This window comes from Canis aureus, chromosome 19, assembly GCF_053574225.1.
Source record: "Canis aureus isolate CA01 chromosome 19, VMU_Caureus_v.1.0, whole genome shotgun sequence".
NCBI classification, from domain to species: domain Eukaryota; kingdom Metazoa; phylum Chordata; class Mammalia; order Carnivora; family Canidae; genus Canis; species Canis aureus.
In genome coordinates, this window is record NC_135629.1 from 14302519 (window position 1) to 14328629 (window position 26111).

At 35.2% G+C, this 26111-nt stretch overlaps 1 long non-coding RNA gene across 25 annotated transcripts in view; it reads left to right on the forward strand.

The window, feature by feature from the left end:
* Positions 1-26111, forward strand: part of LOC144289678 (uncharacterized) — a 623433-nt gene that overhangs the window by 20284 nt on the left and 577038 nt on the right. For all 25 annotated transcript variants that reach the window (XR_013357563.1, XR_013357562.1, XR_013357556.1 and 22 more), the window contains one exon: positions 24437-24528. This is a non-coding gene — a long non-coding RNA (uncharacterized LOC144289678). The remainder of the gene's footprint in view (positions 1-24436; positions 24529-26111) is intronic.

A 26111-nucleotide genomic window follows, 5' to 3' on the forward strand; every position in this document is an offset into this window, starting at 1 on the left:
ACCTTGGGTTACACGTGAGATTCTCAGTGACTTATTAAAATGGAAGAATCAGTACCTAATGACATAGGGTTGTTGTGAGATTTAAATGAAGTAATGCACAGCCAACAGCCTCTGGTGGCAATCAATATATGTCCCTTTACTCTGGCCTTTTCTCTTTCCCAAAGTGCAGTCACCCTTTTCCATCATCTATTCCCTGAATTAAGACTATAGTAACCTCACAAATAGTTTCCCTGTCTTGAGTATAGCCCCTGTCCATCCATCCTTCATGCTGCAAGTAAAGTGGTCTTCCAGTGGCTTCTATCCCCTGTGTAGAGAATATACTTCAAAGAGCATGTGTACTTTTCATGATCTAGGTTCTTCTTACTGGTTCACCCTTGTTATATGCATTTCCTCTTTCCTGCTCTACTCTATATGTTTTTTTTCCCTGCCCAGAATTCTTAGTCCCTGTTTGTCCACTTGACAAGCCATTGTAGGTTGAACTGTGCCTGTCCTGCACCCCACTACCCCCCAAAAAAGATTGTTGAAGTCCTAACCTGTGAATGTGTCTGTGATTTTATTTAGAAATAGGGTCAAGTTAAAATGAGGTTATTAGGATGGGTCCTAATTCAATATGTCCTTATAAAAGAGGTAATTTGAACACAAAGACAGATACACACAGAAAGAATGCCATTTTAAGATTGGAATTATGCTGCCATAAGCCAAGGAACTACCAGGAGGTGGGAGAGGGGTCTGGAACAAATTCTTCCTTAACACTTCAGTGAGACTGTGGTCCTGCTAACATTTTGATCTTGGCTGGCTTCCTTCCTTCCTTCCTTCCTTCCTTCCTTCCTTCCTTCCTTCCTTCCTTTTTCTTTTCTTTCTTTTTCCTCCCTTCCTCCCTTCCTCCTTTCCTCTTTCAATTTTCTCTTTCTTTCTTTCTTTCTTTTCTTTCTTCTTTCTTTCTTTTCTTTCTTTCTTTCTTTCTTTCTTTCTTTCTTTCTTTCTTTCTTTTTTTCTTTTCTTTCTTTCTTTCTTTCTTTCTTTCTTTCTTTCTTTCTTTCTTTCTTTCTTTCTTTCTTCTCTTTCTCTCCTTCTCTCTTTCTCTTTCTCTCTTTCTCCCTCCATCCCCCCCCTCCCTCTTTCAATCTTTCTTTTCTCTTCTTTTCTTTCTCAATAAATTTTCAACATTTAAGCCAGCCATATTGTGGTGTATTATAAAGCAACCTAGGGAAACTAATACACAACCTTTAAAATTTTCATCCCAAATGTCACCTTCTAGGTAAAGCCTCCTGGCCTTCCTCCCATATAAAGGATTCCTGCCTCTGTGTTCTTTGTTCTTTTCACTATTAGATTATCTTGTTTTATTAAAAATTTTAAGTTAAGGTACTTTATGTTAAGTACTTCCAGACCTTGAGCTACTTGAGGACAGGTATCATGTGTTTTCATCTTTGAAATCCCTATGGTCCATAACACATAGTATGAATTAAATAAACCTAAGTTAAAGCTTTTCTAAAAACGCTAAGGTGTTCTTGTCAGATCCTTGGTTCCATTAGCAATGCATTTTTAAAATACTTCTTGGAATTGTTCTTTTTTAAATTGTTCTTTTTTATAGATGGATTTTGTCACCTGTTACTGTATATGTTTTTACTGCAGTTGAATCAAACCCTTTAAAGAATATAGCTTTCAGGATTCTTTAAAGTTATCTTTAAGATTTTGTCCAAATTACCTTTAAAATCCTTAAAAAATCTCATAAAGTATAGTATATGCAGTTTTTTGGTGTATACCATCTGGTACACTAGTTTGTATGCATACTAAAGTTGAGAATCTTAGGAATTAGACTCCCTGAATACAGCTGAGAGCTGGGAAAAAGTGGTCCCATTAAAAAAGTTATCTTCCAGCCTGCAGAAGTGGCATATGTAATTTGGCTCATATTATGAGCATCCTCTTAAAGTATAAACACAAAATGGTTAAAAAATTTTTTTTGCATTTGCATTTGCTGCTCTCAACTTTGCTATGATGAGCCTGCACCTCCCACAGAAAATATAGTCACAGCTCAATCGTATAACTTTTCATGCACTCTGTTGCTAGAATAGATTCATTCCCTTTCTTTAAAGCTCAGTCCTTTACTTGTAAAAACTTCAATATCATATCTAATTTACAGCCTTTTAGCCTTAACATTTTTGGTTAGTGAATACTATGGAAGTATAGTGACTTCAACAGGTTTTTCTGACAAGTCTGACTCTCAAGTATGTTCAAGTCTCATGGCCCCTAGACAATAATAACTCCTTTCAGGACTTGACTACATTCCCTGGCTGAAACCAGTTGGCAGCTTCATATCACATTCTGTTTGTCCTATGCTGTGAAGGTCCTCCGTAAGAATGTAACCCCTAGTTTCATATGCTTTGTCTGGCTCTTGGACTTGCAGGCATGAATGGCACCCATCATTCATACTTATCAGGAGCTCGTTACTTTAGATTAGGAGTGGAATTGGTTGTTTCTGGACCATATCTGTCTAATGCTGTTTCCCCCTTAGCTAATAGTATTGGAAAAGTCAGCAAGTTCATTGACTAGTCTGATGTCCACCTAGGATACAAAACACCATTATTATTGTTGTTGTTATTATTATTATTATTATTATTATTATTATTATCTCAACCAAAGGCCTATTCCTGATCCATCATCCATCCATCTACCTCCCTACCTCCCTACAGCTTAACTACCTATGCATTTTATTGAACTATAATTCACATACTATAAAATTCACCCCTTTACAGGGTACGATCTGATGGTTTTGCCAGGTTGTACAACCATTACCACTATCTAACTGCAGAACATTTTCATTACCCCCAAAAAAGAAATTCTATGCTATTAGTAGTCACTCTCCATACCTCCTCCCCCCAGCCCTTGGCAACTACTAACCTATGTTCTGTCTCTTCAGATTTACCTATCTTGGACATTTCATATAAATGGAATCACACATCGTGTGGCCTTTCATATCTATTATCTTTCCTTAACATAATGTTTTCAAGGTTCACTTATGTTTAGCATGAATCGGTACTTAATGCCTTTTTTATGAAATAAAGTCCACTGTGGATACCAATTTTTGCTTCTCTGTTCACCAGCTGATGTATATTTGGGTTGTTTCTAGTTTTTGACTATTATAAGTAATGCTACTGTAGATATTTGTGTAAAGTTTTTGTGTAAACATAGGTTTTCAATTCCAGGAGTGGAATTGCTTGCTCATATGGAAATACAATGCTTAACTTTTTGAGGAATTGTCAAACTGTTTTCCCAAGCAACTGCACTGTTTTGTATTTCCACGGGCCATGGGTATTTATTTTTTCTTCCATATTCGTGTCAAAAGTTGTTATTTTCTGTCCTTTTTATTATAGCCATCCTAGTGAGTATGCAGTGGTATCCCATTATGGCTTTGATTTGTGTTTTCTTAATGACAAATAATCCTGAGCATCTTCATGTGCTTACTGGCCGTTTGTCTTTTTTGGTGGTGTCTATTCAAATCCTTTGCCTATTTTAAAACTGGGTTATTTGTCTTTTTATTGTTGTTGAGTTGCAATAATTCTTTATTCTTGATACTAGACTCTTATTTATATGATTTATAAATATTTTCTTCTGTGGCTTGTCATTTTACTTTCTTGATAGTGTCTTTTACTACACAAAAGTTATGAATTTTTATGCTATACAGTTTATCTATTTTTCATTTGCCCTCGTGTGCTTTAGTTTCTTAGATATCTAAGAAATTGTTGCCTAATCCAGAATTGCAAAGATTACCATCTAAGTAGTAGTATATCTTTCAGCCAGTAAATATGGGATGTCATTCCATTTATTTAGGTCTTTAATCTCTTTGAACATTTTGTAGTTTTTAGTGTATTAGGTTTATGCTTCTTTTGTTAGATATATCCCTAAATATTATATCCTTTTGGGTGCTGTTTTAAATAAAATTGTTTTATTAATTTCATCTTCAAATGGTTCACTGTTAGATATAGAAAAAGCTATTTTTTTATATGTTGATCTTTGTACCCTGCAGCCTTACTGAACTACTTTTATTAGTTCTAATAGTTTTTTGTGTGTGAATGGATGCTTTAGGGTTTTTTTTTTTTTTTTGATTTTTTTAAATTGAAGTATGGTTGACATATAATATGATATTAGCTTCAAGTGTATCACATCAAATATGATTTGATATTTGTGTATGTTGCAAAATGATCAGCAGAATATATCTAATTAGTATGTGTAAACATAAAGGTACAAATTTTTTTTCTTGTGCTTAGAAGTTTTAAGATCTATTTCTTAGTAACTTTCAAATAAATATGCAATAAAGTGTTACCTGTAGTCACCATGCTGTATATTATATCCCCATGACTTACTTATTTTATAACTGGATATTTGTTCATTTTGACCTCTTTTACCCATTTTGGCTTTTCATTTTGTTGATGGTTTCCTTTGTAGTGCAGAATCTTTTTAGTTTGATGTAGTTCTACGTTTTCATTTTTGCTTTTGTTGTCTTCACTTTTGGTGTCAAATGCAAAAAGTCATCACCAAGATCAATGTCAAGGACCTTACTGCTTATGTTTTATTCTAGAAGTTTTACAGTTTCTGGTTTTACATTCAAGCCTTTAATAATCCATTTTGAGTTGATTTTTGTGTATAGTGTAAGAAAGTGGCCCAGTTTTATTCTTTTGCTTTTGGTAGTCCAGTTGTCCCAACGCCGTTTGTTGAAGACCCTGTCAATTCCCCATTGTATATTTTTGGCTCCTTAATCGTAAATTAATTGACCCTATATTTCTGGGCTCCTTTGGTCTTCCATTGAGACATGTGTCTGTTTTTATGACCATACCATGTGTTTTTGATTACTGTAGCTTTCTAATATAGTTTCAAATCAGAATGTGTGATGCCTTCAGGTTTTTTTTTCTTTCTCAAGATCGCTTTGGCTATTTAGGGTCTTTTTGTAGTTCCTGTATTTTAGGAACTACAAAAAGTAGTTTGTAATAGTAGTAGTAATAGTAGTAGTATTTTTTTTTTCACTCAAGAATGTGTCTTTATTGAAGAAAATGTAAGAAAAAAAAGGATGGACCCTCTGTAAAAAGAGAAGATATTGCCTCCAAACAGCAGGGAGGAACGAGACTTGTGTGGCTTCCCAGTAGTCAGTGTTCCCGGCATGACTCCTCCTTCCGGGCAAGCACGAGAGTGTCACATTTCTGTGTTATGCCATTGGACTTTTCATAGAGAGTATATTGTTCTGTAGATTGCTCTGGGTCATATGGACATTTTAACAATATTAATTCTTCCAATCCATGAGCATGAAATATCTTTCTACTTATTTGTGTCTTCTTCAATTTCTTTCATCAGTGATTTATAGTTTTTAGGGTATGGATCTTTCACTTCCTTGATTAAATTTATTTCTGAGTATTTTATTCCTTTTTAAAAAAGATTTTATTTATTTATTTGAGAGGGAGAAAGAACACGAGAGAGAGAGAGAGAGAGAAAAAAATCACAAGCAGGAGTTAGGAGTTAGAAGGAGAAGCAAACTCCGCGCTGAGCAGGGAGCCCGTTGCAGGACTTGATCACAGGACCCTGGGACTATGACCTGAACCGAAGGCAGATGCTTAACTGACTGAGCCACACAGGTGCCTAGGTATTTCATTTTTCTGAATACAATTGTAAATGGGATTGTTTTCTTAATTTATTGTTAGTATATAGAAATACAACAGATTTTTGTATATTGACTTTGTATCCTGAAACTTTACTAATTTTGTGTATTAGTTGTAACAGGTTTTTGGTGGAATCTTATGCTGCTTTATATATGTCATCTGGAAATAGTAATAGTTTTACTTCTTTCTTTCTAGTTTGTATGCCTTTATTTCTTTTCTTGCCTAATTGCTCTGGCTTCCAATACTATGTTGAATAAAAATGGTCAGAATGGGTATCTTTGTCTTGTTTATGATCTTAGAGGAAAATCTTTACATTTTTCACCAATGAATATATTAGCTATAGGTTTATCATATATGGCCTTTATTATGTTGAAGTACAATCCCTCTACATCCATTTTGTTGAGAGTTTTTTTTTTAATTGTAAATGAATGTTGAATTTTGTCAAATGCCTTTTCTGTATATTACATTGACTGATTTATGGATGTTGAACTGTCCTTGCTTCCCTGAAATAAATCCCACTTGATCATGGCATATAATCTTTTAAATATATTATTGAATTTGGTTTGCTAGTAATTTGCTGAGAATTTTTGCATCTATATTTATCAGGGTTATTGGTTGGTATTTTTTTTTGTGGTGTCTTTGTCTGGTTTTGGTATAAGGTTAGTGCTGGTTTTGTAGAATGCACTTGGAAGCATTCCTTCCTCTTCTATTTTTTGGAATAGTTTGAGAAGGAGAAGTATTAATTTTTCTTTAAAAGTTTGGCAGAATTCACACATGAAGTCACCTGGCCCTGGATATTTGTTTGTTGGTTTTTTGATTACCAATTCAATTTCATTACTAGCTCTTGGTCTGCTCAGATTTTTAATATTTTCTGATTTACTCTTGGAAGATTATATGTTTCTAGGAATTTATGCATTTTTTTTCTAGGTTGTCCAAATGTTGGCATGTAATTTTCACATTAGTTTTCTTCTTTTTCTTTTTTTTTTAAGATTTTTTTTTTGGGATGCCTGGGTGGCTCAGGAGTTTAGTGCCTGCCTTCGGCCCAGGGTATGATCCCAGGATCGAGTCCTGCATCAGGCTCCCTGCATGGAGCCTGCTTCTCTCTCTCTGTTTATGTCTCTACCTCTCTTTCTGTGTGTCTCTCATGAATAAATAAATAAAATCTCTTAAGAAAAAGATTTTATTTATTTGACCTAGAGAGAGCAAGAGAGCACAAGCAGGGGGAGCAGCAGAGGGAGAGAGAGAAGGAGACTCCCAGCTGAGCAGGGAGCCTGATGTGGGGCTCCATGCCAGGATCCTGGGATCATGATCTGAGCCGAAGGCAGAGACACTTAACAGACTGAACCACCCAGGTACCCTTTACAGTAGTTTCTTATGATCCTTTGCATTTCTGTAGTGTTGATTGTAACTTATTTTTCTTATTTATTTGAGTCCTCTCTCTTTTCCTTGGTAAGTGTAGCTAAAGGTTTGCCAATTTAGTCTATCTTTTCAAAGAACCAGCTGTAGTTTTCACTAATCTTTTCTGTTCATTATTCCCTACTATCAAGGCTAATGTCTCATGATGCATTTAGTTGTCATATATCTTTGGTCTCCTTCAATCTGGAACAGTTCCTTAGTTTTTTAACTTCTATGACATTGATACTTTTGAAGTTTCAAGATCAATTATTTAGTGGAATGTCCTTCAATTGGATTTGTATGATGTTTTTTCATGGTTATGTTCAGGTTTTGCATACGGTCAGGAATATTAACAGAAATGATGCCATGTTCTTGCTTCATCCATCAGGTGGTACATGACTTGATTTTGCTGGTTATTGGTGACGCTAACCTTGGTCATTTCATTAAAGTAGTATTTGCCAAGTGTCTTCATTGGAAAGATATTCATTTTCCATTTCTAATCAGTAAATATTTGTGGGGAGGTACTTTGAGAACATGTAAATCTTTTTTCCTTAGCGTTCTTTTTTTATTGAAGTATAGTTGACACAAAATGTTATATTGATTGCACATGGAAAACATAGTGATTAAGACAGCCTTAGGGGATCCCTGGGTGGTGCAGCGGTTTGGCGCCTGCCTTTGGCCCAGGGCGCGATCCTGGAGACCCGGGATCGAATCCCACGTCGGGCTCCCGGTGCATGGAGCCTGCTTCTCCCTCTGCCTGTGTCTCTGCCCCTCTCTCTCTCTCTCTCTGTGACTATCATAAATAAATAAAAATTAAAAAAAAAAAAAAAAAAGACAGCCTTATATGCTATGCTGTGCTCTATATAAGTGTAGTTTACTATTGTCGCCAGATAACACTATTACAATACCATTGACTATATTCCCTATGCTATACTTTTCACCGCCATGACTTATTCCTTCCAGTACTGGAAGCCCATACTTCCCACTCCCCTTCATCCGTTTCCACTGGAGATCATCTTTCCTCTGGAAACTACCAGTTTTGTCTTGGTATTTCCTCTGGAAACCACCAGTTTGGTCTCTGTATTTTTGGGTCTGCTTTGTTTGTTTTGTTTTTTTAGATTCCACATATAAGTGAAATTGTGTAGTATTTGTCTTTCTCTGTCTGACTGTTTTATTTAGTATAACACCCTCTATGGCCATCCATGTTGTTGCAAATAGCAAGATCTCATTATTTTTTTATGGCTGAGTAGTATTCCATTATATACCTCTGCATGCCATGCATGTCCACACACATACACACACACATACCCTACATCTTCTTTATCTGATTATTGATGGACACTTAGGTTGCTTCCATATCTTGGCTATTATAAATAATGTTTCAGAAAACATAGAGGTGCCTATATATTTTTCAATTAATGTTTTAATTTTCTTTGGGTAAATACCCAGTAGTATAATTACTAGGTTGTATGGTATTTCTATTTTTAATTTTTTGAGGAACCTCCACATTGTTTTCCATAGTGGTTGCACCAATTTACATTCCTTCCAATAGTGCACGAAAGTTCCCCTTTCTCCACATCCTCACCAACACTTGTTATTTCTTGTCTTTTTGATACTACCCATTCTTACAGCTGTGAAGTGATATCTCATGGTGGTTTTGATTTGCATTTCCCTGATAATTAGTGATGTTGAGCATCTTTTCATGTGTTTCCCATCCATATGTCTTCTTTGGAAAAATATCTATTTGGGTCTTCTGCCCATTTTTAATCAGATTATTTTTTGACCTTGAGATGCTCATATTATCTCAGTGGGAACCCTCTTCAAGCTTGCTCTGAGTTCACATCCTTAACATCCTTTGAGCCTTTACTTATTTTATAGTATAAAAAAGATGTTGACAGTTTATGTTGGATTTTTCCTACTATAGCCCTGTTATTAGCCATTTTTTCAAGGAATCTTGGTACCTTTTAGTGGAGGAGGATATTTAGAAGCCAAGATATGGGCTCTAGGTGTGATCATTGCTTTTGGGATACCACTGCTCCCAGGGCTTCTCAGAGGACAGAGATAAGAAATCTATTTATGAATATATTTATGTGTACACTCATTGATAATCTTGAAAACCATGAGTTTATACTGGTGAAACCAATTCATCTGAGGAGTTTCACTGTTCTTCTGTTTTTCCATATTTATAACTCCATTCTTCAACAATGAAAATCTGACTCCCATTATCTTCCATATATTTATTTATGAACAATCCCACTTGTTTGTAGCCAATATCCCAGTGCTGCTGCCTTCTCCCACTCATGGAGATTTCCCCCTTACCTCTTTTGGGATCCATACCTTTTGCTGGACCATTGTTACCTCTCTCCTCTCTAACACCTTATGACCCAATGAAACAGACACCTGATTGCTCAGTGAGTTCCATCTAACGGTTTTTATACTGAGTTGTGAAGGATGGAAGGAAAGCTCTCTTGTTTTACCAAGTCTTTATTTTGAAAAATTTCAAGCTTTCTGTAAAGTTTCAAGGATACTATAATGAAAAATCATTTATCTTTACCCAGATTAAATAATTATTAACATTTTTGCCACATTAGTTTCACTTCTCTTTTTCTCATATATAAGTACATATTTATATATATGTATGTCTAATACCTACATATCGTTTTTTAAATTTTAAATGAATCATTTGAGACAGTTTAGATATTATCATGTTACTCCTAAAAACTTGCCTTAAATATTTCATCTCCTAGGAACAAGGACTCTTCCATATACCACTGTATAGTTACCACACTTAGGAAATTTAACATTGATGCAGTGCTTTTATCAAATACACTGTTCATATGCAATTTTTTTCAGTTCTACTAACACTGTTCTTAAGGATTATTTTTTAAATCCAGGACTGAATCAAGGATCATACATTACCTTTAGTTGTTATATCTCTTTATTTAGTGCAGTTATCCAACTTTGAGAATAGTGTCTGACACACGAAGTCCTGAGTAGATATTAATACTTTCATTAAGGGGCCCTTAATTTAGCTGCATTTTCTCTCAATTTCTAATTTGACTTCTGTGTTTTTTTTTAAGGTTAGGCAATTTAGGGCAGCTGGGGTGGCTTAGTGGTTTAGCGCCGCCTTCAGCCCAGGGCGTGGTCCTGGAGACTCGGGATCAAGTCCTACGTCGGGCTCCCTGCATGGAGCCTGTTTCTCCCTCTGCCTCTGCCTGTCTCTCTCTCTTTCTCTCTCTCTGTCTATCATGAATAAATAAATAAAATCTTTTTAAAAAAGGTTAGGCAATATATTATAAAATTAATATTATAAAATTAATTAGCTTTTAAAAAAAATCAAATGCATATGCTAAATATATAGAACAAATGAACATACAATAGAATTCCCATTCTAAAGCCTAACTCCCTAGCCTTTCAGAAGCCAACCACGTTTTCCAGGTTCTTGTGAATCCTTCCAGATAGATCTCTGCTGAAATTGCATATACACATCCTTCAGCAGTTGTTCATCAGCATACATGCAACTACTTTATTCTTCATGACTCTGTACTATTCTGTCATATGGATGTGCCATAATTTACTTAATTATTGATGGACATGAAAGTTGTTGCCATTCTTTTAGCTATTGAAAACACATATTTGATCTCTTAATGGAACTAGATTTTTTAACTTTGGCATTCTGAAACAGAGTAAAAGGTTAAGAGCATTTAAATGATTTTCTTCACATACCTGGTTTTTAATGAGCTACTCAGTCATCATGGCTTTCATGTAGTACTTCAGTGTAATACTAATAAACTTCATCTGTCAAATGAAATGGCTGATGAATTATTCAGTATTAAAATAGAAATGTCTAACTTAGTCATGCAGAGTTGAATTAGAGCAATTCTTCTCAAACTATCTGTGGTGAAAGGCCCAGATTTTAAAAAAATTTCCAATCCTTTGCAGACTGATAGATTTGTAAAATGCAGTAAAATAAATTATCAGCAAAACAAAATTTTTAAAAAGCATACAGAATAAAACATCTACATGATAATATAGAGCAGTGGCTTTTAAAGTGTGGTCCAGTGATTTTTCAGATATAAAGAGACCAAAAATTTTAAGAACAACTGACACAGAATTTCTATTACAAGTTTTTGCTTCTCCCCATTATAACTGCATAGAATGTTATAAGTGAAGCAGTGTCACCTTGTATTAAATGTCTGTATGCCCACTTTAAAAGAATACTATGTATCTCAAAATTTAAAAGTTTCAATGTGATAAATCTATGATATTGAAACTCAATGTGGCTTGTGTTTGTTAATTTATTTACTCTTTGTTAGATTGCTGATAGGCTATTCATAGGAAATAATGTATATCTAAACTGTATCTATGGTTTGTTTTAATAACACTCTAGTATAGAAACCAGTCTCACAACAGTACTTGATGGTATATAAGAAGAGATTTTAAAACAAGTTTGGCAAGCTCAGGGTACTAATTTTTAAAAATTTACTCAAAATTAAGCAAGTGATTCTATATTTTCAAAATTCATCTTCAGTTTTTCATCAGTTTCACAAATTCTAACAATTTTGTCATTTAAAGTTATACCCAAATCAATTAAATTAATAGATCCCTGGTACATGAATTTCTTATGAATAGATCTCCTTTGAATGAAAACTAAAACTCAGAAATGTTATCAGATTAGACTAGTGTTTGGTACATCAAAACTACCTATTTCCTTGATAGGAATTTCCTTGATAAATTATAGAAAGTCTTAATATGTACTTCTAAGCTTTTAAAATCATTTTGTCTTTTTCTATTATCTGCCTTTAAAAAATGTTGTACTCCTTTCAATAGAAATATTATGGAAGTTTAAAATGCCAAAATATGAGACAAATAAATAAGTCTGTTCATTTAATTTATATCCTTGAGATCTGATTTTTAAAAAATATTATGCAGCATGAGTTCATTTTTGAGTTCAAACACTCTTTACAGACTTTCTCCAGTTGATAAGCACTGTACTTACATTTACAAGCATTTTTATTTTTTATTTATTTATTTATTAAAAAAAATTTTTTTTTTATTAATTATTTATGATAGTCACAGAGAGAGAGAAAGAGAGAGAGGCAGAGACACAGGCAGAGGGAGAAGCAGGCTCCATGCACCGGGAGCCCGACGTGGGATTCGATCCTGGGTCTCCAGGATGGCGCCCTGGGCCAAAGGCAGGCGCCAAACCGCTGTGCCACCCAGGGATCCCTACAAGTATTTTTAATAGCAACTTTTATATCATTACATAAAAAGCAGAATTTTATAAGATTTAAGTGAATTAGTTTTTATTATGACACCATTTTTGCTATGTCACCTAGCACAGTATTTAATTCTGTTGATTTTTTTTTTTTTTTTGCAATAACAGGGCCTTGTCATTGAAGGAGGTAGTGTGATGATTTTCATTTTAGATCAAACTCTTTAATCTGAGTTGCTATTCCAAAAACATTTCCTATCATTGGAGCCATGTCATCTGAACACATTCATATACAAAATTTATTTTAAATTCCAAATTACATATATTGACAATGTTGACAACTTAGGATATTATATAGTTCAGAACTTATCAGCAGTGAATCTGGAAAAAATTATATAGTTTTAAAATAGCTATATTAATAATGCAAAATACTAGACTGTCTTTATTTGCTGTACGAGTTGGTCTTCTGTATCATTAGCCAGTGCCTAGCTATGCTGGGCTATCGTAACCTTGAAAAATGGTATTTAAGCTGCTTTCTTCACCTTGGATTCATTTACCTGTATTTCTAAGCAAACATTTTTGTCTGTGGTCTTTTAGTAGTAGCAGCCTGAAGTGGTACCTAAAAAAGGGCTGAGAATTACTAATATTTATATGTGCTTCTGCATATGAGCATATGCTTCTGTTAGCTTTTTAACTGAGTCCCCTTTCTTTAGAAGAATTCTTTGATTTTGAGCTTATTTATTTATGGTTTATATGTAAGATCTATGTAAGTTTTGATTAGTCAGCACATCTCCACAAATATCACATTTTTATGTTAATATTTCACCCTCGATTATGGCTATACAACTAAAGTCAATATACAAAATATCATATTCCTAAGAGAATTCATACAAACTGTTTTGGTCCTCATTTATTTGGAATTACTTCCATCATTATCATTTGATTTACTACCACTGCTGCATTCAGAAAAATGAATATCTATTCTTGACAGATATTCAATGAGGCTTATCTCAGCATATGTAAATTAGAGTTAAAAATAAAATAACTTTATTTTCCTAATTTAGCTTACAAAAATTAGAAAGTAAGCTTGACCTAAAATCATAATGATTATATAAACCATACATTTTAAAGATAAAACATATACCTATGCTTTATCAGATTTTTATTCATTTATGGTTTACAGGTGATAAACTAACCTGAAATATCACGTTTAAACAATCTCATTGTGTGTAACTAGCATATTATGCTCCATGCTGCTCACTGCTTGAGTTTGACAGCATCCAAACTTGTTTATACCTTGTTTATCAAAATGAGTCCACTGGTCCCATGTTTAGATGTTGTATCAATGTCAAATTGCTAAAGACGTTTCTAAACATTACTGTCATATTCCATAGTTACCCTGTCAAGGACTATAACAGTCTGTGAACCAGTGGTGGTTTCAGGTATTAATATACCATAGTAATAATAACCAATGTGTATTGAATTTATATTGTATGCCTGGCTCTTTGGCAAGGAATTTACACATTTTATCTACACATTAATCTTCACCACCATCTAGTAAAATATAGGAGGTGTTATCATCCCCAATTTACAGATAAAAAAATAAGGCTTGGGAAAATTCAGTAAATTTCCAAGGTCTATGGACTTCAGAACCTGAACTCTCAACTTCTAAATTCAAATGCCATAAAATACCATCTTGCAACTTAATGGAAAAAGCAAAGAAGTTGGTTCTATTTTTAGTTTTGTCATAACCTAGTTACATGACCCTTTTATCCCTCTCTCTCTTTTTTTTAACTGCAGGTGATATGGGGAGAATAGAGGCATTGGTTCTATGGTCTTTAAGCAGTGAGGGGCTGAGGCCAGCTCATTCCAGTTCATAAGAAACAGCTATTAAATTTATAGTTTTTTTTTTTTTTTTTAGCTGGCTGATGTCATCCTCATAGCATGAAACTGACAGTAATGGAAGCATTTACACCATGGAAATTGACAAACACTTTAAGTCAGGGCTTTCCCCTGGTTTTTCAACATTTACCAGCATACCACTGCTTCTAGGTCTCTTAGGGCTGATTCTGTGCTTTTCAACCTTGCCTACCCAACTGGAAGAAACTTTATGTCCCTTTATCTCTAGCACCTAGCAGAGTGTGAATCTAGTACATATTTGATGATGGTGGTGGTGATGAGGATGATGAGGAGGATGATAGTGATGATTAAATCATCCCATTAGTACCTTAAATCTTTGAATGGGCTCTGCTTAAAGTTAATTACCTGGAAATGATGGAAGCTCAAGGGAAGCTTTTCCTATGTCCCCAGTGACCTGGGGATTGACCTATTTTTTAATGGGGATGCTCTCACACAGCTTAAGATATCTCTTTGCAGTTTGACTATCCTTTCTCAGATTATTATACTGAATGAGAAAGTATAACACAAAAAGAGGGATCCCTGGGTGGCGCAGCGGTTTGACGCCTGCCTTTGGCCTGGGGCACGATCCTGGAGACCCGGGATCGAATCCCACGTCGGGCTCCCGGTGCATGGAGCCTGCTTCTCCTTCTGCCTGTGTCTCTGCCTCTCTCTCTCTCTCTCTCTCTGTGACTATCATAAATAAATTAAAATTTAAAAAAAAAAAAAAGAGTACATATGAAGTCATTCTTATATACACTAGTTCTGTCCAGCTTTTCTGGAGCTAAAGAATTCAAATGTTTTTCATTTTTAGTTCGATTCAGAATCCTATTTTGTCTCTTCTTCTCTGCTAACCTGGATAGCATCCTAACTTTCCTGTCTCCTACTTCTTTCCCTCCAGTTCCCTCTTTCTTTTTATTAGATCAAAATTGCTCTATATGCTTTACCTCATTACTCTAATTCTTATTTTCATGCTCTTTCTTGGGTAGTCTTTCTTCCTGGATCTGAAGAATTCCAGTTAGTTCTTAATTTAATGTTGAACATACTCTTTGTATATAATTAAGTTGTATATTGACGAGGTAATAGAAAGAACCCTTGACTTCTGGTGAAGGAGGCCTGGATAATTTGGTTTTGCTTTTGTTCTTTAACTATTTGAATTTTAGTTTTCTCATTTATTAAATAATGCAGCTGGATTCTCTTATTGGTTTCCAAACCTGCCTATGCTTCAGTATCACTCAAGGAATTTGATAAAAATACAGATGGCCAGACTTGCTCTAATTCAAAACTAATGAGTCTCTTTTGAAGATGAGGGAACTAGGAATGGCTGGTGGGGGAGAATTTTATTTTAGTCCAGTTCTGCATGTCACTAGATTGAGTAAGATTTCCAACCACTGGAATAGATTACCTCCAAGGTGTTCTACAGTCCTGAAATTATGTATCTGATGTTTTACCTCATCTTTCTTTGCCTTCCATCTTCCCCACTTTCTATCAGAAAGTATTGAAGGCTATAAGTGTGAGCCAATTTAAGGCACTGGGGGATTATTGTTCTGTCCAGATTTATATAATTATTTTGTTAAGGTTTCTGAACACTACTGTGTTCATGTTGTGTTTTATACAATGATTTGGTTTAATTCAATGGCTAATAATAAAATGTACAGTATTGCAATTAATCCTAGGAAATATAAAACCACTAATGAAAGACATGCATTATCACATGATAGCCTATGAAACCATATTTAGTAAATAAGAAAACAAAAAGAAATAGCTTGTTGCTTCCAAGAACCATACAAAACTTATGACATAGCGTAGTACTACTGGTTCCTGGAACTAATTATATTTTATAGTCCTAGATTGATATGCTTAGAAGGAACCTAGAAATCATCTGCTTTATACAAATGAAAAAAATGAGAAGACCCTCAAGAGCTTAAGACCTGTATTCAGTGAGGGGCAGAATTGGAGTTACAAATCATTTCACAGGGATAGAATTTCTTCTTTTATTTTCTTTTTATAATGAAAACAAATAGGGCTATTTCTATAATGAAGCATTGGTGAAATGTGCTACTTATTTTTAATTATGCTTGTAAGTTCTCATTTCTCATAATGAAAGACATAGTTATATTTTTTCATGTATTAATAGTATTTAGGGAGATGAGTTAGACATTTATTGTTGGTGAGTCACACACTACCTTTTCAAGCTATTTGCTCATTTAAATTAACTTACATATTCATGCTGTGCTGCTATCTAGCCTCAGTTTTAGGAAGTATAATAAGTATTTTCTGTCTATTCCTATGGCAGTTAAGCCTAAGCACCTCTATTGTCTCTTATATAGAAGATCCTTTTAAATTTCTTGTCAGAGCACAATGTTGGGTCTGGTCACTAAATTCCCTCAAGGGAGTTGGGATCTGAGAAAAATTTGCACCCTGTACTTGAACACACAAACTTGAGAACCAGACAGGTCAGAGTTCATATATTTTAATTGTCATGTATAAAGTAACTGGAACCACAGTAAAATGAAATTGATTAGGAAATGAGCCTCCTGGGAGATGTTTTTAGGATACATATTCTTTTAGGATGCTGTAAGCCAAGCAGAAACAAGTCAATATGATTTTTTTCTGTTCTTGTTCTAAAGCTGTTGCTTCTGCAACTTCTGACCCTTGCAGCATAGTTGCTTGGCTGGGTGATATTTGCTGATTTCAGCAGTAGAGCTCTTATGTAGGGAACAGTGTTGGTTGTATGCCCAACCAATATTTTGCTTTTCCCTTCTCCTAAGAGAATTCTGATTTTGTCCAAGTATCTACCCTCCTCTTAGAGCTATATGCTTTAGGAGAAGTGGACCTCATTTGTAGTATAGCAGGTAGATCCTGAATTGAGTGAACCAGTCATGGTGATTTAAATGAATCACTTGTCAGTGATTGGTTTATAGATGACATGTGATTTGTTCTGGCCAATAAGATAGGAGAGGACTGCTGGGGTGGAAGTAGCAGATACTGGGAAAAGTTTTTGTTTTGCTTTTATGAAGGCTATATCAGAAGAGACCATCCTTCTGCTTCTTGACATTGTCTTGTTTTATGTTTTTGGAGCTTTTATTTTACCCCTGGCCTACAGATAAAGCCAACATAGAGGAGAAGAGAAGCAAGATAATTATAGGGGTGTGGAGCTGGAGCCCTGAGCGCACAAACTTTGGAATTGCTCTACTTCTGAAATTCCTTGTATAGGAGACAATACATACCATTATTTCAACACACTGAAACAGTCTGTACTTGCAGCTAAGTCATTCTCTTGGCTATATTTCTATATAGTACGTCTATTATTCTAGCCTGGTCACAGGTTCTTTTTCTAATTGCTCTCATCACAAATTGAGACTAGACTATAATGAAATGGATGTGCAGCATAGAGAATAATTTTCAACCACTCATAAAGCCAAACCAACCTTAGGGTGTCTTCCTAGATGCGGTACACCCAGATGCTGCACAGGACAAATGTGATGGGCAATACCTGCTCCAGAGATTCCCACCAGGTTGGTTAGGGGTTTATTAGGCCTGCATTCGAACTTCTTCCTCTACCCAGTCCTGCCTCTTCATTCTTCCTTTCACTGGTGGTGTTCCCTAATAAACATCTTGCATCCTAAACACCATCTTGGCATCCACTTCTAGAGAACCCACCTGCAGCTCCAGATTAGCTTCCTGTTTAACTTCTGTCCAATTCAGTCTCCCAGTGTCCAGAAGCAGCTCATATCCTATGATCATTCCATATCTTTGTGAACTTTGCTGTCTTAGGCAAATTGACTATGCAGAAGCTTTTTAAAAAATTTTTTTTCAGAGATTAATTCCAAGTACAGGAAAAACTTCTTCCCAGGATATTTTGCTATAGGGTACTCAGTATTTTTTTCCCAAGGGAGCCCCCATCCCTTTTCATAGGGGCAGCATCTTGCTGTGTAAATACCTCCAAAAAGACAATCACAAAGAAGTCTGATATTTGTGTGTTGTCTGGTTTATATATTCTTATTCACAGTTGTTTTATTGCCATGCTGGGTGACCTCAGGTGAATTGCTTAATCCTCTGAGCCTCAACTTTCTCTTTCATTAAATAAAAATAATCACTCCCCTCACAAAATTGTAGTTAAACTTAATCGTATATGAAGAATACCATGGGCAGTGTTGAATGTAGTAAGTTCTTACTTGTGGTTAGATTCCTTTTTCTTCTTTCTCACCATTCTCACTCCTGTTTTAGCCCCATATAAATTCTGTATCTTGTTGAAATAAAATTACAGTGAACATCAAGGGCAATCATGAAGGAAGAAATAAGTCAAACATGGTATTATTAAGTATATATGTATACCTATAAATATATATTTATATGTATATTTTATAAATTAGTATAGTATATATTATAAATATAAGTATACATACCTATGTGTAAGTATTTATTATTAAACAATATTTTAGATTAATAATTATTAAGTAATAATTACTATTAATAAATAATTTTAATTATACTTAAATATATTATTAATTATATAGATACACACATACACATAAATACACACACACACTTATATATCAGTGAGGAAGAGCCATCCTATTTGTCAGTCTGGGTGAGGTTGGAAATTTTAGAGGTACATTGAACATATGAACTTTAGAGTTGTTTGTTACTTTGTTTGTTTGCTTTTAGCATGATCTATAGGCTGGTATCCTACCAGCTGCCTTAGGGAGGTGTCTGTCAGACTGTTTATGAGTCCTGGTCTATGCTGACCCTTACTCAAAATGAATTCATTTATTAACATTAGGGTTCAAGGACTTGCTGATCTGACATATTCTGACAGATGCAGATTAGGCTGTTCCTTTAACCCTATGGTCTTATGTTTGGAGAAGAAGGCCATTTATCCAGTCATGCCATCTAGTGCATGATGCATGATGCCTCTCTTCCTGTCTGCCATTCTTCCCTCCCTTTCCTTCAGTATATTTACTATAAAATTTACTCACTTCATGTATATAGTTTAAGGATTTTTTTAGTAAACTTACACAGTGTTATCATCACCACAATCCAATTTTAGAACATTTCCATTGCTTCTAAAATATTGCTCGTGCCCATGATTAGTCACTTCCTGTTCCCACCTCATTCTACTTTCTTTCTATAGATTTGCCTTTTCTAGACATTTTGTATAAAGGGAATCAGAAATATGTAATCTTTTGCTTTTGTCTTCTTTCGCTTACCATAATCTTTTTGAGGTTCATCCACATTGTATGTATCAGTATTTTGTTCATTCTTATTGCGGATATGAATCTGGTTTTTGGATATAACACATTATATTTACCCACTTAACCGTGAATTGTTGTTTTCATTTTCTGTCTATTAGAGATAATGCTCTCATGAACTTTTTCTGCATAGGTCTTTGTGTGGACATATATTTTCATTTCTCTTCCACCTAGAAGTGGAATACCGGATACCATTAGTAAATTATATTTGCTTTTAAAAGGAAGTACCAAACTGCTTTCCAAAGTGTCTGTACCATTTCCTGTATTTATTTATGGTATGATTAGTTATTTGGTGTTTATTAAGAAACAGAAAGTTATTAATGAGAGTATATAGTGATAGATACTGTGATGTGACACCTCCAATGCTTCTGCAGGACTGAAGGTCTTCTGTTGCTCCAGCTTCCAGAAGCACTAAGTGTTAGCTCTCTCCAGAAATTGCCCCCAACTGAAGAGTCACCTCTCCCATGGTGAGAGCCCCTTCTCAGGACAGTCAGTATCCAATAACTGGTTGAAATGAGGCTTATGAAATCCTTAGGTCTTGCCCCAACTCAGGACTGCTCCAAAGGGCTATCTAGCTTCAGAGCTTTGAGGTCCACTAAAGCCCTTTGAGGAACTGCAGCCCAGCTGCTGACTTCTTTCTTCCCTTTCTCCAGAAGAAGGCGGATCCCCAGGGCACTCCCTAATAAACTTTCTGCATGTTACTCTCTAAATTGGCTACTGGAAGAAACTAGTTTTGAAAGTAACAAATTGGTACCTTTTATATATTACAGATTACATTGACACTAGTCTTATTAAGTAGATCCTTCGACTGGCAAGAATTAGCCTACTTTCTTGAAGCTTGAAACCAAATTTCAATCCCTGCAAAGAATCAGCTTCTGTTATTTTAATCTACCAAGAGAGGGCAGTGAGATGATAGTTAAACTCGCAGCCCCGTGGTAAGAATAAAGGAGAATTTAATTATTTCTGAAATTTCCAGCACTTTGTTTTCTAGAATAATTACTTTTATTAGCTCTTCCTATATCATCCAGAGATCTGTAGAATATGCAGGAATGAACTTTATTTAGTAAACTCTAAAAACAGCAGAATTCCAAGAACTCCTTTTTTAAGGACACTTTTCAGCACAGGCTGTGCTTTTAATTTTTAATTAATTAGTATTTCCATTGATAATATAGAAGCATTTGAACAAAGTGGATTTTTAAAAATTTAGTCAAGGATGACTTACAAAATCAGAGAATGTTAGACTCCTGAGTTTATCTAGTTTGTGCTCCTTATAGGTGGAAATACATGATATATAAGAGTTGGAATGCTTGGTTTAAGATACCAAGGAGAGGGCAGCCTCGGTGGCTCAGCAGTTTAGTGCTGCCTTCAGTCCAGGGTGTGAATCTGAGGACCTGGGATTGAGTCCTGTGTTGGGCTCCCTGCAGGCCTGTGTCTCTGCCTCATTCTCATGTGTGTCTCTTGTGTGTCTCTCATGAATAAATAAATAAAATCTTAAAAAAAAAAAAATACCAGGAGAATAAGTCCTAAAATTTGGTCAAATTTCTTTCTTTCTTTTTCTTTCTTTCTTTCTTTCTTTCTTTCTTTCTTTCTTTCTTTCTTTCTTTCTTTCTTTCTTTCTTTCTTCTTTCTTTCTTTCTCTCCCCCCCCCCTTTGTCTCTCTTTCTTTCTTTTAATTAAACCTTGCTTTCCTTTATTCTATTATAGGACTTTGGTTATTTTCAGTTTTCCAGGGAGTTAAAAACTTTTATTTATTAAGAAAAACACAATAAATCCTCACAAAAGGATCTGATGATCTACCAATCATTTACCTGATTGGAAACAGGTATTAGCATTGGAAAATCAGTCTAAAAATGATATTTTCAGTGACTGACTTGGCATATTCCAGGATTTGTTTTCTTTCCTTTGCATTTCCAGTCATTTTTAATACTACTGTTTTTGATGCATGTGACTATTCATATTTAACATTATTTTCTATTTACTGTCTTAAAAATGTGCATAATTAGTGGAGTCAGATGTAGTTGACCAATTTCCATCTTGCATGATCTGGCTTTATTTTGTGGTATCTAAAACTCTTCTGGATAAAATGCTATTGTTTAAGAATATAAAACCCTCTAGGGAAATTCTTAACAAAATGAAATTCCAATAACCACTCCCTTCATCTTTGTTAATATCAATATTAATTATCTAACATCTTTGCTTGGCAAAACCAGGAAATATCCTGCTATCAGACCTGATTACGTTTTAATACCAGTTATATTTATGGAGCTTCCCACATGCTGGTTGTCCTTTGTTCAAACTGAGGCAAAGTTCAGTGCCATTTATTTTTTGATGACCTTCTTCTTGCCATGAATTAAAATTCCTCTTACACTCAATTCCCTTTGTCTCTGTAAATATGTACCCTTGTTGTATCGGAATCCTAAAGAATTAGGAAGTGTAATTATAAATGCATTGCTTATTGGGCAGTTTAAATTTTCTATCTCTTTATCGGTGTGCTTTGAATTTAAGTGGTGTATGTGAGAGAGAGAAAGGTGTGGGGGAAGGAGGAAGGGAGAAAGGTGGGGTATGGGGGAGAAAAGCGAAGAGAAGAGAGAGACATTTTCTTTATTGGTTTTCCTGCTTATTTTCTTCTAGATTCAGACCTGGGGCCACTTTATCACTTAAAGAGTCAATCATGCTTCAGTGTTAATTCTTTCAGTACTGAGGTTTCTTTTTAAGGAACCCAAAGTCATTGGCTTAGTATCAGTGTAGTGTCAGTTTATCTTTCCTAATGGTCCAACTCTGACCCTAGGTTCTTATTTGTTCCTCTGGAGCCTTCAGTAAATTCATCTAACTTTTCTGAGCCTTGGTTTCCTTGTATATAAAATGTGGTTAAGAATACCTAACTCAGAGCATTGATGTGAGAATTAAATGAGATGGTAGCTATAAAATGCTTAGCACATAACTCTTAGTGTGGGATCATGATCCATCTTCATCAATTCCTCACATTCAAAATTCTCCCTGTTTTAGATTGGCACTTACACAGAGTATGGATAACCAAGGGCAGCTTGTATTATATACCCTACATTTCCCACTACATCCTAAAAGGAATGGAAATATAACAGGGCCAAATCCTCAAACAAAAGTAATGCATTTCTGGTGGAATTTCAAGCATTAGTTAGCCAAATGGAAGGATCTGATGAAGTGTTTGTTAGCTTTTTCATGGCTTCCAAAATTATTCCACATAAGGAATTTACCTGTTTTGTGTTTGGGCATGACTGTTGGGCTTTGGGAAACTTGAGTTTTTGATTATCAGGATGACTACTTTACCCAGTCATTCTTTCTTTCCCTTACTTCTGGCCTTTATTAATGTTCTTTCCTGTTAGTGCTGCTGTATCTTCTGCATATACCAAATAATTTCCAGTACGGTGCTTTTGTAAAGTTGCCTTGTATTTATTTGCAAGTATCTACTAAAAATCCTTAATTATAATTTATGAGTAAACTAAATTAAAGTTATATTTCTGCTAAGGTTTTGAAATTTTGGAATGCCATAGTTCTAATGTATTGTATTATATACTTTCATATGCTTTCATATGTGTTGCTAAAAATGAACTAAAGCACTCACATTTCTGAAATGTGATCTTTTTATAATTCTTTCCTTCTTTTAAAAAAATCATATTTTGGGGCACTTGGGTAGCTCAGTGGTTGAGCTTCTGCCTTTGGCTCAGATCATGATCCCGTGGTCCTGGGATCAAGTCCTGCATCAGGCCCCCTGTAGGGTTCCTGCTTCTCCCTCTGCCTATGTCTCTGTCTCTCTGTGTGTCTCTCATGAATAAATAAATAAAATCTTTAAAAAATTCATATTTTACTATGTAAAAATAAATTGGAAAAATTTGGAATATTTGTTTTTTTTATGAAATACTACAATTTGGGGAGTGGTTAAATAAGCTTAGGGCAATTAACAGAGATACCACTGTGAGAATTTAGATAGTATCTCATTTGTGAAAAAATGTTTTGTAAGCTACAAAGTGTTATTTATATATGAGGAATCATAATCATTATTGCCAAAAAAGTTGATAAGCTACAGTTGCAGTCAGTTATAAAAATGACTACAGGAATTTTAAAGGAATAATTATGTGTTCAAGTTTAATGGTCTTTGGATTCAAGGTTTGACAGGATTATCTTTAAGGTAATCAACCTTGAGATTCTCTGAAAACACAAGCAATAATTCAAAAATAACAAAAATGTTAACACAACCATGGCTGTCCCTGCTCTCACCAATATGCAGAGGACAGTTTTGTCCTATTAACTGATGAGAGTTGGTTCAGATGTGTTAGACATTACTGCTGTAATGACATCTAATATTGGTGGTTAAGTATCACTTTTATAATCTGAGAAAGTCAAGGCTGTCTTTTCCTAACATCTCTCTACTGTTTATAAGGAGCTTCCTTTCCAGTGATGCACTTTGTAATCTGTTTTATCTTTGATCTGTTTTATCATTCAAGTTAATACTTCATGGAAAACCTAAATGAGATGCTATTTCTCTCAGGAAAAAAAAAACACAAAACAATGGAAAGAGTCAAAGAGCAACTGAGTTAGATGTTTACAACTCATACCTATGGAAGAATAATATGTGTACCTTTCCCTTCTGTTTTTTCTTTAAAGAAAGGATTCTGGGACGACTGGGTGGCTCAGGGGTTAAGCGTCTGCCTTCAGCTCAGGGCGTGATCCTGGGTCCCAGGAGCGAGTCCCGCATTGGGCTCCCTGCGAAGAGTCTGTTTCTCTCTCCGCCTGTGTCTCTGCCTCTCTCTCTGTGTCTCTCATGAATAAATAAGTAAAATCTTTAAAGAAAAAAGAAAAAGAATTCTGGTGCTGCAGATCACAGAAGCATTTATGGCTCACAGAATTATTGTCACCCCAAACTCCTCTTTCCTCTGTTTATTAGTGTGGTGATGCTTGATGGTGAGAAAAGGATTGGCATTTTGAAGAGGCATAATACCAATGAAGTGGCTTGTGGTGGTTCTTTTATTAAAAATCTCTGTGTTCCTTTCCAGAGACTCCCTAATTAGCTCAGGCTCTGGCCCAGAGGACTGCATGGCTGTATTTAACCACCTGGGAAGTGGCACTGGAAAGATGCTGGCTCAGCGTAAGTAACTGGGTTGTATCCTGGCTGCCTTTTGGGTGAGAGCTTTATTTTTAACTCGCCTCCTTTCAGATGATTGCTGAGGTCTGATCATAGTGAGGGAGAGCTCCCTTTCATTCTTAGATCTTTTTTTCCTATTTAGTAGAGTTCATAACTCTTTTCTTCTTGCATTTTGCCACTAGGTGAAGGGAATTAAATGTTAGGCTTCTCTGGAAAATGTTATGTGCCTAATACTAATACTCTTCTTTTCTTTGGGTCTTCTATTACTCAATGATATAATAAATAAAATAAAATAAAATAAATAAAATAAAATAAAATAGGCAGTTTATTTGCAATCTTCAGTGTGGTAAAGGTTATAAATATGTAGAAAATTATACAGCCTTGCCCACTTAGAGCGATAACTATAATATAAGGCAGACTAAAAGATCAGAGAGGAATATTCATAGGGTCCTTTGAGAGCTCAAAATACTTTAAGGGGATAAGGGAATGCTTCCTAGAAAATGTGGTATTTATATAGGGCTTTAAAGCTGGGAAGGCTTTATAGGCAAGGAGGAGGCTGAGGGCATTTCCCAGTCAGTGAACTGAGTGGAAAAAAGCAAGAGTCTTAAGAATGCTTGATGATTGCTGGAGTACAAACAAACCATTATTGATGAGTGTTGGGTACATGGTTGGGTGTACTAGGAGACTAAACTAGAGAGACATGTTGGAGCAGGATCCAGGAGGGGCTTGAATCTGTGAGGCTAGGGAATTGTACAGTTCTAGATCTCTTCCCATAGAGTTTGGAGCCAGTTGAAATATTTTTTTCTTTGCTTTTAAAAAAATCCTACACCTTTTCCTTGAATTATTTTGGAGTCATGCACTTGGTGTGAGAGCAATACATTTTATGAAGTAGAAATCATTTGGAAGACAAGTTCATGATGCCATTTCTTTTATTTAATCATCTTTGGAAGGAGTGAATTTATTATATATTTATTTTGAGAGAGACAGAGACAGAAAGAGACAAAGATAGAGCAGGTGGTGTTGGGGGTGGGGGGAAGAGAGAATCCTAAGCAGGCTCCACACTCATTGTGGAGCCAGGCATATAGCCTGATACAGGCCCAACTCCGGGCCCCACATGGTCAGACATGGGGCCTGATGTGAGGCTTGATATAGTGATTGACATGGGGCTCAACACAAGGGATTGATCTCATGACCCTGAGATCATGACCTGAGTCGAAATCAAGAGATGCTTAACCGACTGAGCCACCCAGGCGCCCTTAGAAGGAGTGACTTTTAAACCTGATCACATGAACTAATATACAAGGAGAGAGTTTGAAAAGGGTGATATCTTTTACAAATGGGAGATTCTTCTATTCTGAAGAAAATCCTTGACCCTTTCATTATCGTATCTACATTTATTTAAAACTTCACATTGCTTTTCTTTCCTTTTATTACCTGCCTTCCACCTTTGTTTAAAAAATAGACAATATAATAACATTACAGAAAGTTTGGAAACAGAGAAAAACATATCCATGAGTTCCCTTCTTTTGTAGAACTACTGCTGTTACTCTGGCTAGGGATTAGGGAAAATTTGGACTTTTGTGGTT